The following is a 7,774-nucleotide window of genomic DNA, read 5'->3' on the forward strand; positions in this document are numbered from 1 at the left end:
TAATGATTAAAAACAACCCACAAAAAGTGCTGTAACCGGAATTAATATCGTGGCCTGATACTTATTTAATTTTAAAAACCTAGTTAGAATATAAGAACATTTTTCAGTGTGCTCGGGTGGGGGTGGGGGCACCTTCCTTTATTATTTCTCCCCCTTACAAAGCCCTGAGATAAAGATTTTTCAAGACACCTTTCACATTACACACATGCATTTGATTCATTTGATTCACTGTTAATATAAAAATATTGATTGGAGCAGCTTTTCTTTACCACTATGCAGGAGCTACTTTTATTTTTTAGCACACTTCATAAAAGCCTGGACGTTGTTTTAAATTAATCTCAGAGGCAGCAGATCCACCTAGTGCTTTTTTCTTGTTTGTCCATGTGGGTCTCCATACAAGTGTTAAACTGCACTGTGTGAGACACAATAAGTGCAATCTTTCCTCCAGCAGCAGCTTCAAGTCGGCAAGTTATTTAAAAATGGTGACACTTTGTGACTAAATATACCCACAATCCGGTAAAAACAGAGCCAGGCACTGACATCAATACACATCAATCAGCCGGTGGTGGTGAGGCTACACACACAAGCTGGATGCTCTGGAAGCAATGTACACACACACAAAACCTGTGTTTGATTTGGTGCTACTTTCATCCTACGCTAAGATCAAAGAAGTGATGGGAAGAAGAGCATGCACAGTCACAAGTGTTTCCCATAAAACTAAATGTGGGTTTAACAGGATGAGAACTTCATCCCTCTGACTCTCCACTGAAATTAAAATACTGCTGACACTCTTCTAGGTGGGGCAGTGCTAGGCCTCTGAAGAAAAGGCTACATTACTGAATTATGCAACGGTCAGAGCTGCACAAGGCAACATTTAGATGTAGAGAACAAAAAATATAGCCATCGCCTCAGCCTAATTAAATCACAAAGTGGAGCTACAGTGGAGAAGACTGACCCAGTCTCTGAAGAGTGAAGAGATGCCAGAAATGTGTCCTATTTGCCAAAATAACATTGTGTACCGGGGTGGGACACTTCTCTGCCCTCAGGGAGAGACTAGACAGGAGGGCAAAATAGAAAACTGTCCCTGTAACTGACTGTGCCTCTCTGGTAACTTACAGGAGATCTGGTTGGGTGTTGTGTGAGCTGGATGACAAATTTGGAGAGGGTCATTTCCAGCTCTATATTTTTATTCTGTGACTCCACCAGAGTAGCTCTGCATGATTCACAGTTTAAATAAAATCTTATACTGGCCCTTTATGCAGCCCCGCAGCCCACCCTCTCTAAAAGCCCACTTTCTTCGTGCTCAAAGGCACATGAGAGCTACAGTACATATCATGCAGGCCACTTTTACAATCACCGCAGCACATATGAGACGCGACTTGGATACTGCTAGTAATATGTTTGCGAATGTGTGACGAATCTGGGGACAGAGGCAGTCCACAAGTGCTGCTGTATGTAAATGTTCTTGATACACATGCCCCGTGGCACACTGACTATGAAGATACTTTGGGTTTTCTGCCAAATAAATGCTGGTGAGATGATTAATGCTACCCCTTGTCTAACACGCAGAATGAATCAAACTACATTTACTTATGAACTCACATTATGGGGCAGAATGCTCCTCCCAAAACAGATGTAGGCCTACACCTAATTTTCATTGCTATTTGGAGTCAATTTATTACATTTTCTTTCTTAAGACATGTCCCCATATACTGCAAATAGATCTGAATAAATCTGTAGAACTGAGTGGAGTATCTCTTAATTTTGTAATGCCATCACTGTAAAATGCTGTCTATTCCTTAAGCAACAAACTCGCTTTACTTCACAACCGAAAAAGCACCTTCTGCAATACATGCAAACAAACTCTTGAGGAGAATGGTTTGAGGAACCCAACAAGTTCGAGGTGTTGACTTGGCCTCCAAATTCCCCAGATCTCAATCCAAACGAGCACCTGTGGGATGTGCTGGACACACAAGTCTGATCCATGGAGGACCTCGCAACTTACAGGTCTTAAAGGATCTGCTGCTAACGTCTCGGCGCCAGATACCACAGTATACTTTCAGACGTCTAGTGGAGTCCATGCCTCAAAGGGTCAGGGCTGTTTTGGCGGCAAAACGGAGATGTACAAAAAATTAGGCAGGTGGTCAAAATGTTATGACCTGCGTGGTGAAAGATAAATATCCACAAATCCTTAAATCAGACTAAATTATGTAATATCAGATGGACTTTTCTTGTAGATTAGTCATGGAAAATGAGGACGTTGCAAGGTTCTTGCCTTTCATATAAGGCAGCAAGAAGTCGTAGCATGACTTGCTGGAGTTAATATGGCTTACTTGACATTGTGCGCCCTGCATATGCGCACATCGCAAACTTTGACCATTTTTATATGAGCATCTGACATTGTAAGGTCATATGACAGAAAATGAGGGAAAGCACAATAGGCCCTAATATATCCTCAAAGGTCTATCAAGATACATTTACTACAGGCAGTACATTTACATTTACTCATCTGGCGGACGCTTTTATCCAAAGCGACTTACATTTGAGGAACAACCTACAAGCATCAACAAAGCATCAAATACAGCACGAGAACTACAACTGACAATACATGCTAGTAAGAGCACTAATAAATACTAGTGAGAGCTAATAGCAGATATCGCATCAATGGGGTAAAGACCTAGGGGGAAAAGTAAGAGTGAAGAAGAGAAGAAGAGCACAGGAAGTGCATGTCAGAGGTTAGGAGTTACAGGTGTATATGAGAAAGTCCAAATCTGGTTTGGAATTTTAAAAAACAGACTGAAATAGGACCACTATCTCACACACAGTCCTGGAATAGCTGTAGGGTGACTGGAGAACAATGAGGCGGTCCCGTCAGAGGCGACAGCTTCCTGTCCCCAACACACACCATCACATTCCTCTGTGCCAGTTTGTGTGTTTGTGTTTCAGTGCATTCTTGTACTTTCAACCTTGTGCAGACCAAAGTGCTCGATCCACAGTGACAGACATGACAGTTCTCCACTAACTGAAGAGATCTGATTCAGTGTGTGCCCACAGAAAAAACTACTGGTTAGGTGTGTGTCGACAACCACCTGTCACTCAAAGCGGCCATGTTTTGAATTATGCTTAAGTTTAAGCCTACATTCAAAATAGCGAGAAATCACAATGCAAAAGGGAGTGGCTTATATGGATAGATTCTTTGGATTGAAAGAATAGAGACTTGCAGCTCAAAAGTTACAGGTAAGCACCATCTGGTCAAACTCCACCAAATTCGACACTGCAAAGGACCCTTAGGTCCTCAACAATACTCCCGCCAAGTGGATGGACAGGAGTTGAGAAAATTGAAGGACAGAGACAGAGAGACAGAGATTCCTTCCTTTATAGTTAGGTTGCTTTTAGAGTTCAAACACAATACTGCACAGGGCTTCTTCGCAGCGAGGAAACTCCAAATGGCAGCAAGAGACAATTTTAATAAAATTTTAACAATAAAGAGAAATCCTTAAACAATAAAGAGAAAACCTCAAACATGACATCAGCAGTCCTAGATGCTAATATATCATTATCATGTCTTGCTTTTGACTGGACTTTGGGAAGTTTACAATCCATCAACACCAGCCAAACTCAGACTAAGTTCACCACACACACACACACCAGTTAGTCCTTTTTACAGGGTTGTCATTTTAAAATGAGTCAGCCAAAACTCAGACGTTTTCAACCACTTCTTGGATCTAACGTTAGCTTAATTAAGTATTTAGCTACAGCTGATAATATCTGCTAGCCACAATATTAGTTGGAAAATTCAACGGTCGCTAGCTCGAGATGAGATGCCTGCTTTTGTCACCGTCTGAAATCCGACCCAGACCCACTGTTTGAAAAACTACACATTTCAAGTATTAAATCTGACACTGTTATCATTGTATTTACATTTACACTTTGAAATATTGCTGGTTAGACAGAAGAATCAGCTATTGCAGCTTTAACATCAACCACAGCCTATAGTGGCACATCAGTGCCTATAGAGGTTTTGACCTTACTGATTATATTGGATAGGAGGGGGATTTGTTTACACATCGTCTCTCACTCAAGGTTTTTTCTGGTGTAAATCAGGGGATTTAATTCATGGTATGGCACAGTCTGGGATACACTGAAAAGGGTATCAACTATCGAGTCAATAGGCCTAGTAGATACATACACTTGAGAATCCCTCTTGATTGGATTCAAGAGAAGATTGGATTGCAATGCCGAGATGCAGCAGTGTGGTGGTAGAGTAGATTCTACTTCAACTTGACCCAGGTCGGGCCCTGCTGACATGTCTAATGCAAGTGGGGAAAAAGATCATTCCTCCTGGATGAATCCTACCCAACAGCAACCCAAAGAGAAAGCCATCCTCATTGTTAGCAACAGATCTCAGGCACACATAATGAAGTGCACACATATGGCCTGCCAATCAAATTTCCTGAAACATTTAACCTCAGCCTACACTCTAGGTTATTATATACAGATTACAATCTGGGTCATACATAAAGCTGTTAAGAAGGAAATAGGGGGAGATGAGCTTTCCTGTTATTCTGGGATTGATCTGATTGTGTGAGCACACTACAGTGATCTGATTTACTCACCTAACGGTCTGTATCTGAGCAGGTTGAAATCACTATTCCCTTTTTGCCTAAAGCTTCTTTTCACGTTGACAGCACCACATGATGCTGCAGAACAAAGATAATATTTTGGCTTTGTTGTTGTTGGGTTTTTTTTCTATGAGGCCTTTATTTGTCACTGTTGCTGCCAGTGATCAGCACACCAGAGCATGACTTCACCAGCCCAGTCGGAGACAGCCCTTTATAGAGCAGCAGAAAGATTGATGAGTGAAAGAAAAAATTAGATGGAATACATTTCAGCGTGAAGAAAACGCAAATTGATGGCTTGATGGCATCAGATCCACATCAAAACACCCTGCTGTACATAAATAAACTAAAAATATATTGGCTCCATCTGAGACATCACTTACCTTTACTACGGTGATTTAAATTTCGTTTAAAGCCTCTTCTGCATGCCAAAAAAAAACCCGTATTAGTCGCTTAATCATGGAGAACGGACCTCCACACGGCCCCAGCACCACCGACCCTTCATCGGCTTCCAAGCGGGATCCGTGCGCTCCAGAGCCCGTGCGCAGCCCCGCTGCCTCTCGGTAGTCCAACCTCCGGTCAAAGCGAAATCTCCCTTTGATTTCTTTTTTATTATTCCCGTTTTGACATCATGGTTGCCATTCTCCTCTCCCCACAGAGTAGGTTACCTGCTCTCAGTGATGTTGCCAGGATGGGAAGAAAGACGCGTTCATTTCTTATTTATTTGGCTGGACCAGCCTACTTCACATCCGCCTCCCCGTTTCCGCTGCTTCACGCACTTTATTCCCTTTTATTTTTACGCTCCGTCATGTTTGATGAAACCAAACTAACCGCGTTGCGATCATGGCAACATATTCCCGTTGTAAGTGCTGGTTAGGAACTTTGTTTAATAAAACGTCAGGCCTTGTTGCGGGAGTATACTGACCGAGCTCAGCGTCAAAATAAGCGATCCAACACCTCCCACTATACCACCACCACCACCACCCCTGTGCAAACCACCGGTTCTCCAACTGAGGTTCGGGGGCTTTCAAGGGGTCGGCGAAAGGGGCCCCAGGAGCTTAATCGCAACAGTCTGATTTATTTAATAGAAATGACATCTAGAGAACACGCGAGGATTATTGTTTTATTCACATATGTAAACAGTGCTGCGGCGTATTAAGGGCGTCCTAGGATAAAATCTCATCCAGGAGAGTGGGGGGGGGGAGGGTGTTATAATTAACTAGGGCTAACATCATCACAATCAGCTGTTTGTGTTAATGGCACGACAATGCTTGAGGTGCCCTGGCCAATCGCAGGTTTTCTTGTTTTTATTTTAGAAATGTTAGTTTTACTGATTTAAAACACTCAGTAGGTTAGGCCTAATGGATTCTGTAAAGCAGAACATGTTGTAAAGGTAGGACTTCCCTGTACACCTGCAGTTAACATCAGAAAGTATTTTATAGGCTATAAATTGCAGAATAAAGCCTATTTTAGGTAGATCTATGTCCCATTTTGAATTAGCTCTGGCATGATGTTTATTTTTTCCCCAGATAGTCCACAGTGCTACAGGGGGTATGGAAAGAAAACAAATAGCCTTCCTGTTTAAGTAGGACTCACCAGGTTTTAGGAGATTCTTTTTTTCGGAGTCATTTGCAGGTTTGCCACGTGTGAAACAGATATGGACATCAACTTTTACCCACTGTTGTTTGGAGTTAAATTAAAATCTATTATCTTGGAGACAAACAAGTAGTTCGTGGCTGCAAAACTGTTTTGCTAATCGAAGTTATATATGAGACTACTGATTTTATTCATATAGTCAAACTGCTGACTGTGGTTTTACAGTAAGTTGTTTTTTGATAAAGTCAGGTCTGGGCGTGCGCTCTCCTTGGTACTGAATTTGGCAGGTTACTGTTTGGATCATTGTCCTGCATGGCCTCTTGTTTCTCAGTGGTGAACTACTAAAGGTAACTAACACCAGCTGGGTGTGGTGATCCTGATGTGGGGGTGAGGTATATTCTGCAGTAATAAATTATTGGGAATATAGGCACACTTTTGGCAGTTTCTATACTGTGCTTATTAACAAGTTTACCTATATTAATCAGTGATTGGGGAAGAAAGCACACAAAAAAAGTTCTCCGCCCTTTCCACCAGAAGGCCCATCCCGGCCCTGGCCTAGATGGAGTGCTGTGTCCTGTGAAGGAAATTTGATGGAAGCAGACGGTTAGGATAGAGGGAGGGATTTCCCAAATAATCCCACTGCCTTAATCCCTGCAACAACAAAAGAAAATGTCATCATTCCTCTTTTTGTCACATTACTGTACCCCTCCACCCCAAAAAAAACATGTCCAAAGCAACATTATGCTTATTTTTATTACTTAAAAATATATACACATAGCAAAAATGTTGTGTTAATGTGAATGTCTTAAAATAGGTATATTTTAAAAATAGCATTATGACTGTGCACACATGTACAAATAACGCAAACTAAATTTAACCCTGCACAAGAAAATTATGATATCCGTTTACATGGGACAGGAGGAAAATAATGTCTGAAAACTGAGCAACTACTACTTCAGTTTCAGATATCTACTGTATCTGTAAGAGTGAAAGTGTAAGTGTAGTTAAACTGAAATAAATACAGAAATAAATACATAAGTAGTAATAAACAAAATAAATGTTGATTGATTCACTGCAATATATAAATAACTGTTTATTCATACATTTCTACTTTTATTATCTTCAGTACGTTTTTCTGTATGTTAATGACGCAGCCGGTACTAACTTCACTGTAAAGCACGACTGGTCAGCTGGACAAACCAGGCTTGAGCTACAGATCTAAATCTAACAATCTACCTAAAAATCAGGAGCTTGTGTACCAGTCAGCACAGCTTTATACACCACTAGCAAGTTAAAAGCAATATACCTGACAAGATTCTGTGACCTGTGGTGCTTTACAGTGAAGATAGTACCATCTACCTCATCAACACACTCAATAAATAAAATTAGAAAAACAGAACTAATGAAAGAAATGTAATTCAGAAATTCAGAATAAATGTACTTTAGATAAATGTAGAAATAAAATAAAAGTATTTTTGTACATATGCATTTATTTTTGTATCTATTTTGTATCAATTAAATTTATTTGTTAAAGAAAATAATTGTCGATTTATTCGTGA

This window comes from Micropterus dolomieu, linkage group LG01 (assembly GCF_021292245.1).
Source record: "Micropterus dolomieu isolate WLL.071019.BEF.003 ecotype Adirondacks linkage group LG01, ASM2129224v1, whole genome shotgun sequence".
Lineage (NCBI taxonomy): Eukaryota > Metazoa > Chordata > Actinopteri > Centrarchiformes > Centrarchidae > Micropterus > Micropterus dolomieu.